Raw genomic sequence first — 11,845 nt, forward strand, 5'->3', positions numbered from 1 at the left:
GAGGTTAGGATAAGATCTCAGGGAGCGCTAACTATGTACCAAGCAGTGGGGGAGCACTGGACGTGCCTCATCCCACTGAAGCTTCACAACAACCCTGCAGGTGCTGATATCTGCTACCATCCCATTTTGCAGATGAGGAAACTGTCTCAGAGAGCTTAAGCCATCTGCCCAAGGGAATGAAGGTCTGAGGATGATAACCAAGTGGCAAAGGCAGAACTCTAACCAAAGTCTGTTCAATGCACAGCCCGTCCTCTGCTTGCTTTTTTTTTTTTTTAAACTAATCCAGTGTTTATTGAATAGTGAGCCTTTGCCAACGCTGCTGAAATCTTCAACTCACTCACCCAGATCCCTCTCTTGGCTACCCCCTGAGAAGGAAGCCAGGAGCAGGACCACCCCCAAATGCCAGAATAGCCAGAGGGAGGGGGGATATGAGGAGATGGGAAAAAGCAGGGAGAGGAAGGAGCAAGACAGGGTGCAGAGCTACACTTACAGGGACATACACACACAGAGACACCTACACACAGAGACAGACATACACACATATGCAAGGACCAGGGGTGTCAGTCTCTGCCCTCACCCAGTGGCCACAGGGACATCAACGAAAGACCAGGCATCCACAAGACATTTCAATCCTTCTTGTCTTGAAACATCTGCCGTGAGAGGCTGGGCCAAGGTCACTGGACTCTCAGGGCACATTAGCCCTGAGCCAAGGCAGCTTGGATGGCAGCCACCAGCCTCAGAAACTTGCTCTCCATGTCCATGTAGCCATCACCTCTTCTTGGAATGAACCAACTTCCCCACTCCATCACTTCAAAGAAGCCGGTGGCCAATGGAATCCCCTCACCGTAGATTCCAGGCAACTGGGAAACCCATCTTCTAACTTCTTGAGCTGAAGATACTTGGACTTTTAGCCTCAAGCACCACAATAAACGACCTGGTTGGCGAGGGCCATGGCTAGGGACCACAGCATGGGCAGTGGCGGAAATGGGCAGCCCACCTACGGCATGGACAGATGAGCTCTCTGTCCTGGGCTCTCTTACCTTCCTCAGCCCTTGGCGTGCATATCTGAGCATCATGGATGCACAATTTGGACCTGAGGGAAGAGCAGAATGCTGTATCTCTCTCCATGACCCGTCAGAAAGATGGAGAGTGTCCAGGTGGGCCTCCTGAGGAGAGACACTGAGGGGCAGGGGTGGCTTTCAGGGAAGGGACCCCTGGGAGGAGGCCCAGAAGGTACTGTGTTCAATATAGCATCATTTTCAACTTGTCAGAACTTGCCAGATGAATTACAAAATAAAGCCCCAAATGACAGAATAATGAACAATTCATTTGAAATGTAAAATAAATAGGTAAACCTCTGATGAGAAGCAGGATAAATGGCATTCGGATGACATTTGGTGATTAAATTAAACAGTAATGAACCTGTGAATAATGTGCCTAGAGATGGCTGGGGAGGGCGATTTTTTTTTTTTTTTTTTCTGAAACCGAGGACTTAACGCTCCAACTGTTCTCCATTCTCATGGCTGGGAGCCTAGCTGGGGTCACGGGCCCTGGGAGTCGGACGGGGGGCAACTGGTCCACCTACCCCACCAGAGACCCAGCCTAGAGTGCAGAGCCAGCCTTGAACTTCCAGAGACTCAAGCCCAGGTCTGTCAGTACTAGGAGAATCTTCCAGGCCATCTAGTCCATTTCTGTCATGGTAAGTGCCATGGGAAGCTGAGCCCAGAAAGGTCAAGAGACTTGTCTGAGGGTGACCAGTAGAGCCAGGATCAAGGTCTTCTGACTTGCCTACTTCACCACATCTCCTCTTCCCCCCTGTAGTAGTTGGTCCCCAGAGATGACCCCCCAGTAACCACACCTCTTGACATTCACACCCTTATATGGTGCCTCCCCTTAAATCTGAGCAGGCTTGGGATTTGCTATTAACCATGATAGAAGTGACTCTGTGTGGCTTTCCAGGCTGGGTCACAAGAAACCTTGTAACTTCTACCTAAGACTCTTGGAACACTCCAGGGAAAGCCAGCCACCATGTAAGAAGTCCAACTAGTCCTCCATGCTTTGAGGAAGCACAAGCTAGCCACATGGAGAGGCTGCATAAAGAGGGAGAGATTGGGGCGCCTGGGTGGCTCAGCTGGTTAAGAATCTGACTCCTGGTTTTGGCTCAGGTCATGATCTCATGAGTCATGAGATCAAGCCCCGTGTCAGGCTCTGCACTCAGTGGGGAGTCTGCTTGAAGATCCTCTCCCTCTGCCACTCCTCACCCCCATTCACTGGCTCCCTCTCTTTCTCTCTCTCTCAAATAAATAAATCTTAAAAAAAAAAAAAAAAGGAGAGATTGCTGAACAGCCTCTGGGTTTTCTGGGGCATCTTAAATGAGGCATCAAACATGTACATGAAGAGGCCATCTTGGAATCCAGCCCTGCCAAGCTTTTGGACGACTCCAACACCAACCACCATCTGGCTGTACCCACATGAGAGACCCCAAGTGAGCTGAGTCTAGTCAACCCACAGAAATGTCAGAGTTAATAATAAATTGTTGTTTTCAGTTACTGTGATGATTAATTTTATGTGTCAACTTGACTGGGCTAAGGGATGCCAAGATAGCTGGTAAAACATTATTTCTGGGTGTCATGTGACCCACCAAGCCATAAAGTTGGGTATGCACACAACACTCCCTCATCAAATGGAAGTGGTATATATGAGATCAGAGTCAAGCAGGCCCTGAAGGCACAAGTAAGTTAAATGAAGAAATGGCCCAAATGCCCATGGTCCCCATTCTTGCTATACTGCTTTCTCTCCCAGCCTGTACCTATGGCCTCATGGTGAATTCCCTATGATCGGCTGACAGAGGAAGAGAAGAACTCAGACCTGGTTTGGGAATGGCTCTGCACGACGTGCAGTTTACCACCCAGAGTGGACAGCCACAGCATGGCAGCTCCTCCCTGGGACATCTCTGAAGACACGGTGAAGCAAAAGCTCCCAACCAGGGCAGACAAATGGGGCAAAACTTTGGACCGTGCATCTTGTTGTCCATTTTTCTTGGCAGAAAAAATGGCCAGATGTGTGGCTATATGCTGATTCACGAGCTGTGGCCAATGGTTTAGCTGGATGGTTGGAAGGAACGTGATTTAAAAACTGGTGAAAACAAAATTTGAGGAAGAGGTATGTGGATAGTCCTCTCTGAATGGGCAAAAAATGTGAAGATATTTCTGTTCCACATGAATGCTCACCAAAAGGTAATTTCAGCAGAGGAAGATTTTAATAACCAAGTGGATAGGACGACCCCTTCCATGATACCAGTCAGCCTCTCTCCTCAGCCACCCCTGTCATTGCCCAATGGGCTCATGAACAAAATGGCCATGGTGGCAGGAATGGAAGTTGTTATGGGCTCAGCAACATGACTTCCACTTACCAAGGGCAACTTGGCTATGGCCATGGCTGAGTGCCCAGTTTACCAGCAGCAGAGACCAACACAGAACCCCAGTATGGCACCATTCCCCAAGGGTATCAGCCAGCTACTGATAGCAAGTTGGTTATACTGGATCACTTCCATCATGGAAGGTGCAGATTTTAGTCCTTTCGGGAATAGACACTTATTCTGGATATAGACTTATCTCCCCTGCATGTAATACTTCTACCAAAACTACCATCTGTGGATTTAGAGAATGCCTCACTCACTGTCATGGTATTCCAATCAACATTGCTTCTGACCAAGAAACTAACTTATAACAAAAGACGTGTGGCACTGAGCCCATGATCATGGAATTCCCTGGTCATATCATGTTCCCCACCATTCTGAAGCAGCTGGCTTCATAGAACAGTGGAATGGCCCTTTGAAGACTCACTACAGTGTCAGCCAGGTGGCAATACTCTGTAGGGCTGGGGCAAGGTTCTCCAGAAGGCTGTGTATGTTCTGAATCAGCATCCAATATATGGTGCTGTTTCTCCAGTAGGCAGGATTCACAGTCCAAAATGGAGGGGTGGAAATGGGAGTGGCACCATCCCTAGTGACTCACTAGCAAAATTTTTGTTTCCTGTTCCAGAGACTTTATGCTCTATTAGGCTAAAGGTCTTAGTTCCAGATAGACAAAGGCATCCATTAGGAGACACAACAATGATCCCGTTGAACTGGAAGCTAAGACTGCCACCCAGAGACTTTGGGATCTTCAAGCCTCTGAGTCAACGGGCAAAAAAGGGAATCACAGTGCTGGCTGGGGTGATTGATCCTGACTTCCAAGGGGAAACTGAACTATTACTCCACAATGGAATGTGGAAGTGTATGCCTGGAATCCAGGAGATCCCTTAGAGAATCTCTTAGTGTTGTCTTGTGACTAAAGTCAATGGAAAGCTCTAACAACCTAATTCAGGCAGCACTATGAATGGCCCAGATCCTTTAGGAATGAAGGTTTGGGTCATCCCACCAAGTGAAAGACCAAGACTAGCTGAGATGCTTGCTGAAGGCAGAGGGAATACAGAATGTGCTGTAGAAGAAGGTAGTTATAAATACCAACTATGACCATGTGACCAGTGACAGAAATGAGGACTGCAATTATCATCAGCATTTCCTCTTTATTTGTTGTGAATGTTTGTGTGTCTATGTACATATATTAAGCAAATATCTTTGTTTTCTTTCCTCTCTTATTCCCTTATCAAGTAACATAAGATGTTCCGACTTAATGTCAGTATTCACAAATTGTTGATTTTACATCCCAGTGTTTAAGTTATGGGACATCGAGGAGAAGAGTAAACAGCACTCAAGGACTTTGCCTCCTCTTCTGGGGAAGGAGTTAGTGTGTTTTTGCACATGTTCAGCATAGCTGTATCATGTTAGGTAGAATTATGACCTTGTGATTGTCTTTATTTGGAGATTAAGTATGGTTTATGGAGATTGGTGTGGGTGTCAAGTTGACAAGGGGTGTACTTGTGATGGTCAATCTTTTTGTCAACTTGACTGGGCTAAGGGATGACTGGATAGCCAGTGAAACATTAATCCTGGGGGTATTTCCAGAAGAGATTAGCGTTTGAATCAGTAGACTGAGTAAAAAAAATTGTCTCGCAGACATGAGTGAGCATCATCCAACCCATCTAGAGCAGGAATAGAACAAAAAAGCAGAGGAAGGGCCAATTTCCTCTCTGCTTGATCTAGAACATCCATTGTCTCTTGCCTCAGACGTTGGTGCTCCTGGTTCATGGGCTTTCAGGCTCAGACAGCGACTTACACCAACGGCCCCCCAATTCTTGGGCCTTTGGACTCAGACTTACACCATCGGCTCCCCTGGTTCTCAGGCCTTTGGACTTGACGAAACATTACCACCGGCTTTCCTGTTTCTCCAGCTTGCAGACAGCAGATGGTGGGAGTTCTCAGTCTCCATAATCACATGAGCCAAGTCCTATAAATAAATCATATGTGTGTGTGTGTTCTTTACATATATATATATGTACATATATATATATATACATACATATATATATCCTATTGGTTCTGTTTTCCTGGAGAGCACTGACTAAAACAGCTACTAAGTTTGAGGGCAGTTTGTTACACAGCAGTTTATAATCAGCAGATAACTGACTTTCAAAAGAAGGAGAAGGAGTCGTCAGGAAGCTGTAGCAGTGGGAGACCAGGATCCTCGGGCCCCTCCCTCTGTGTCTAATGTGGGTCACACTTGAACCTAGATGTCCCACGAGAACCACCACTCCCTGGTCTGGAGGGAGCCTGTCAGAGGTCCTAGAGAAACTGACTGTTTGGTTTCTTTATTCATTTACTCAGCAAATATGAATAAAGTTCTACCATGTGAGGAGTAAAGATATGACTGGGAGAAAAGCAGGTTTTGTCCTGGGGCTCACAGCTCACCAGGAGAAACAGACACCGAGCAAGTAATCTTGAGGGTTGAGTTACAGAGACAAGAGCTGTGACAGGAAGAACCAGGTTCAGGAGTGACATAAACAGACTCCCCGCTGAGCATGGAGCCCGATGCAGGACATGATCTCCCGACCCTGAGATCAGGACGTGAGCCAAAATCAAGAGTTAGATGATTAACCAACCGAGCCACCCAGGCGCCCTTGATTTTCATTATTATCGTTATCACTAATGAAAGTGGAGCTGCTTTATGAAGTCTTCCATTTTCCCCCCAGATTAATGGAGAATCTATTGAGTATCTCCTCAATGCCTACTTTGTAACCTGTCTACAACTGGATGCTTTCCAAGTCCCTGAAACTTAATGTCCCCAGATCTTGAAAGCTTTCTGGAGCAGCCACGTTCCAGCAGCCCTGGGCAGTGCATCACGGAGGCAACTTCTATGGTCCCAGATAATAGCCCTATGAAGCCATTAGGTTATTACACAGCATTAACATTAAGGTACTTCGTCTCACTGAACTTAACTCATACCCTGCCCCCAGAGATAGGCACGGATTCCAGAGTAAACACTCGGGGCTTGAGAGTCCTGCCCCAGGGATGGTGGGGCCTCTCCTTTTTTCTTTCCCAAAAGAGGCTTTGACCTTCTACTCAGTGGCTCTTTCTTAAACCTAGAAATTATGGGAAAGGAAAAAAAAAATGTTCCAGCCAGTGAATTTTCATGAGTATGAGAAATAGGAAAATGCTTTCCTACTTTCATTAGCCCCGAAGTGCCATTAGCCTCCAGCACAAGGACATCTGTGTTACGACCTCAGGGCCTCTGCTCACGCTGTTCCTCCTGCCTGCATGCTCTTCCCCCAAAATATCCATACAGCTTACCTCTCACTCACTCAGGTCTCTATTCAAAGGTCATCTCCTCAGAGACCTCCCCCAACGACCCTTCTCAAGAATATCCCCAGTCCTCTTTATCTTCTTATCTTGCTTAATTTTTTCCTAGTTCTTGTCCCTGTTCCTCATTGCATTATATATTCATTGGTCATGGCCTGTCTCAGCCACTGGTCTACATTCCCAGAGGGCATGAACGCTGTCACTCACGATTGCATTTCCAGCACCTAGGACAGAGCCAGGCACACAGTAAGTGCTCAGCAAATATTTTTTAACAAATACATGAAATAGATATTTGTGCTTTTTATTCATTCCTCAGCAATGTACTGAGTGTCTTCTGCCCCAAAGCACTGGGGATAGAACAATAATAAGAACCAATTCTGCCCTCAGGGAGTTCACAGCCCAATGGGAAGCAGAGACGTTAGTGGCCAAACAGGAGCACAAAGTTGGGAGCTTGGACTCAGGTTTATCCACTAATACCCTCATCTCTGGCTCCAACAGCTCCCCTGAGCTCCAGCCTCATTCATCCAGCTTCCCACTTAAAATTGTTACTAGGATGGGAATTCAAAACAGAAATCCCGATTTCCCTCTACACCCCTGCTCTTTCCTCCCGTTCAAGCCCAAGGGCACAGGCTCCATTTCAGTTGCTCACGCCAAAAGCCCAGGCACCATCTTGTATTCACAGTTTGCCCACCCCCTGCACCCAACTGGCAAGTCCTGTGGGCTCTGTCTCCAAAACATATCCCAAAATATGCTTCCTTGTACGTCCCTGTCCCTAAATTGCTTTCCAAGTCAACTCCCTAAATGCTTCCAACATCCCTTCCATTCAGCAGACAGAGGGATCTTTTAAAAATATAAATCAGATATGACCACCCCTCCCTTGCTTAAAGGTCTTCGGTGGCTCCTTCAAACTCCTTGCCTGCTGACTTCTTTGACCTCATCCGCACATTCCATGTTACCCACCATGCTCATCCCGCACAGGCTCTCCTCTTGCTTCCAAAACACTCCAGCCTCTTTGCTTCTACCCCAGGGCCTTTGCACTTGATATTTCCCCTGCTCAGAAAACTCTCTCCAGACCCTTGCAAAGCCAGCTCCTTCTTATGATTTGGCTCTCAGATCAAATGTGTTTTCTCAGACAGGCTGCCCTTGACCACCAAACCCCACTCCCAGTCACTTCCATGGCATTATCCCACTGGCTCCCTACATCTCACGGAACGCCATCTGAACACTCAGTTTGCCTGTGTGTTGATCAAGTGTGTGTCTCTGCCATTGACTGGAATGGGGAGACTTGGAGCCCAGAAAGCTGCTGGTGGGGAGGTTGCAGAAGGAGGATGGCAAGTCCTGCTTGGCTTTGTTGAGTCTGAGGGGTGTGGGGTTGTCCAGGTGGGGATGCCCAATAGGCAGGAGGACCTGTGGATCTGGAAGTCAGGAAAGTGTTCAGAGTTAGAGACAAGGATCTGGATGAGCACTCTGAGAAGGGTGTGAAGAGTGAGAAGGGGGGCGTATAGATTAGCACAAGAGGGAACTGGTAGCCACAGCAGGTTCTGAACAGGTGGCAGAGAAACCCAGAGAGAAGCTCTGGCCAGACAGGCCAGTGGGGCGGCAGAGCCTGTGCCCCGGGAAACCCAGTCCAGTGGTCCTTGAACAAGGGATAGAGAAGACACCACAAAGGCAGGCTCCCCAGCATGTGCTCTCCTAGGAGGGTATCCTCTCCCCTTCTGCAGATAGAGGTCTGAAATGTCATCGGGATCCCAGCTGAGGCCCCAATTCAAGCCGCTCTCTTCTGCTCCACAGGGACAGCCCCACCAGGCCCTCACGCATCAATTCTCCTGCCCCTCGGTTCTTATGGAGCCCCTGCCGATCGATGGCACTCAATGGAGTCAATAGGGCAGGGCCAGAGGGCCTCAGGCAGAGTGATCATCACAGCGGTGATGTTGCCAACGTGTGCAGGGACAGATTTTCCATTAACCCCATGGCCCTCTCCTAGAGCACCCCCATTTGGCCTCAAGCCACAGGCTTCCGGCTCCTGATCCCTCCTTGTCCCTGGCTCCCTGCTGGTGAGCGCTGAACTGGGGAGCATGCTGCACTGACTGTCAAGAGCCTCGGGAAGTTGACCCTCTTGCAGAAAAGAGCCAATGGGAGGTCAGCTGGAGCCCCTCTGTACCTGTTAGGCCCAATTCCGGGGAGCAAGAGACACAGAAGTGGAGGTGGCCATCCCAAGGGTCCCAGGAAGAGCCTCAGTTCCCAGGGCAGTGATGGCAAAGTGTTGGCAAGGACAGTGTGACCTAGAGGTTAGGGGCCGGGGCTCTAGCACCCCCATCCACCTCCCAATCCCTGCACTGCTACTTCCCAGCTGCATGGCCTTAGGCCAGTCACCGGAGGTTCAGCTTGTCCATCCATAAGATGGGGATAATAAATAGTACCTACTCCCATAGGGCTGTGGTGAAGATCAAATAAGATAATCCATGTAAAATGCTCGGTATGGGGCCTGGCACATCAGTGCTTGAGAAATATCAATATTCGTTATGATTTCATCTTTGAATCCTCTTTAGAATGAGGTAGAGATGGAGGAAAGAGGACCCTTCATGTTTTCCCAGTATTTCATCCCCAATTTTCTTTCCTCCCAGATTGTTTGGTTCAGGGGAGCCTGTGTTCAGTTTTATCTGGAACATTCTCCAGAGTCAACTGGCCAAAGGCCGGAAACACGTTGCTGCTCACTACACCCCCCCCCCACCACCAAGGAAAGGTATGCCCAGGTGCCCAGGCACCAGCCGAGGGCCCCACTTCTCGGCAACCCCTCCTCCAGGGAGCCAAGACCACAGTCCAACAAAGACCCCAATCAGGATGTTCCTGGCCACGTTCAGAGACTCTGAACCCTTCAGGTTCTCCGGGGGGGAGGGGTTGTTAAGGGTGGGGGTGGGGGCAGGCAGGAGTCAGAGTTATTGGCAGCAATAACAGCAGGTGGGTCCCCCTGGGACCCTGGGAAGAGGAGGGGAGTGCAGAATGATATTTGTACCTCCCGGCACCAGGATCCCTGAAAGGCACGGGCTCTTGCTCTCTCTCCAGATGGAGTGGTTTCTGTGTGACAAATCATAGATTAATGACATCTCTCTTGGGTGGGCACGGGGTGCCTCCTCCAGAGGGGGCCTGGACCCAGGGAAATGGCTGCTGGTAGCTGTTGCCACACCGCGGGGTGAGCAGAGCCTGTCTCTGCCTCTTTTTATAAATTAAAAACTGAGAATCAGGTTGAGTGCCTCGTCCAAGGTCACACATCCGTTACACAGGGAGAGGGTGTCTAAAGCCCAGATTTCTGACTCCAAGTCCAGTGCCCTGTCAGGGGTGGGGAAGGGATGGGGTGAGAGCCTTTTGGGGAAATGACTTGATCACCTGTTCTCAGTGGCTTGAGGCCCCGGATACTTGGGTTCCCACAGGGGCTGGGTCTTGGTCTCGTGGGAGAGGAAGTGGGGACGCAAGTGGGAAGGGTGATGGCAGGGTAGGAATCAGAAGTGGATTCTGGCCTCGCTGCCATCCTGTCTCCCCATGTGACCTCGGACAGACCCCTTCCCTTCTCTGAGCCTCAATCTTTTCAGTTATAAAACAGAGAGATGACATTAACAGACCTCTTCTTGCTCTCAAACTTCAAAGAGATGCTCCAACACCCTCAACTGTCAAGAGAAGGACTGAGGCCCAGAGAGGGAGAGTATCTCACTCAAGGTCACACAGCTCCCTGTGGCAGAGCCAGCTAAGATCGGATGCTGGACCAGATATGGGCCACGAGGCCAGTCATAGGTGTCCTTCTTCGGCCAGTTCTGCAATACCTCTGCGCAGCCAGGGCTGGACCCAACCCTTGGGCTGCTCCCCAGTCAAGCTTGTGGCTTTAATCCCCACACTGCCCAGGCTGTGGGCCTCCAGCTATGCTCCCAGACTCCAGGAGGCTTTTCCTAATGGGGAGATGGCACCCAGCCCCACAGAGGGACCTTGGCGACAGAATCAGAGGGGCAGGAGGGGCTCTGCTGGGCTCCTTCCTGTCTCTGCTAAAACCCCTCCCTCAGCTATGGTGAGGGATGACTGGAGGTAAAGGAGTTAGGAAGGCCCTCACTGAGGCTCCACGAATAGGAAATGGCAAGCCCCAGACCCAAGCTAGGCCCAAGACAAGAGGACTTTTTTTTTTTAATTTATTTGAGAGAGAGAGAGAACATGAGAGAGAGAGAGAGCAAGAGTATGAACCAGGGGGAGGGGTAGAGGGGGAAGCAGACTCCCCACTGAATAGGGAGCCTGATGCAGGACTCGATCCCAGGACCCCGAGATCATGACTTGAGCCAAAGGCAGACTCTTAACCTATTGAGTCACCCAGGCACCCAAGACAAGAGGACTTTTAAAGTCCTCCCCTCGATGGGAGCAAAGTACACCAACAGCTTCTATTAAATATAACATTTTTGCCAACAATTTTCTACGGGATTTTTATTATTTTGTTCTTGGAAGTGTTTGGCTACCAGGCACTGATTTAACTGGCAGTTGGCTTTGCCTTCCTTCTCATCCATTCTCCAGCTTACCCGGGATTTCTTACCAAGTGAAAAAATGTAGCTGACAAATTGCTTTCACGAGTAATGACACTTTTATGAATACCCAATGTAGTAATTAATGCAGTTGACCCAAGGTTACATTTTGTAGACATTTAACATTTATTAATTTCGATTTCACAGTTTTCTTTTCCCATTTTGTAGCCAATAAATATTTCAAGCTCTCAGATATTTTTGCAGAATCCTTAAAAGTTCATAGGCCCAAAGAGCTAGTGTGACCTTGAAAAAGGGACTGAACCTCCCTGGGCCTCGGCTTCACACCCCCACCCCTGTCCTGCTCCCCGGGGGCCCTGCTAGCTGTGGGCAAATCCTGCCGGGCTGGGCCACCCCAGGGGCAACATTTTAGAACCACAGTTGATCAGCCCCAACAGGGGCTGCCAGGCCTACGATGAAGATGCTCCGGACCACACAAAGACAGAGACAAAGACCTCCCTTTCACCCATGAAGAGCAAAGCAATAAAAAATGTTATTTTGCCAGTCAGCTGAATTTCATTTGTGTGGTTTGGAGTGTATTTTCTAGTTAATGAAC

General features: G+C 49.0%; 1 pseudogene; it reads right to left on the reverse strand.

Moving 5' to 3' along the window:
* Positions 1-333: 333 nt before the first annotated feature.
* LOC102740782 (selenoprotein W pseudogene) lies at positions 334-952 on the reverse strand (annotated as a pseudogene).
* Positions 953-11,845: the final 10,893 nt, after the last annotated feature.

The sequence above is a fragment of the Leptonychotes weddellii genome, chromosome 4 (genome assembly GCF_054177405.1).
Source record: "Leptonychotes weddellii isolate Sample4059 chromosome 4, ASM5417740v2, whole genome shotgun sequence".
NCBI classification, from domain to species: Eukaryota; Metazoa; Chordata; class Mammalia; order Carnivora; family Phocidae; genus Leptonychotes; species Leptonychotes weddellii.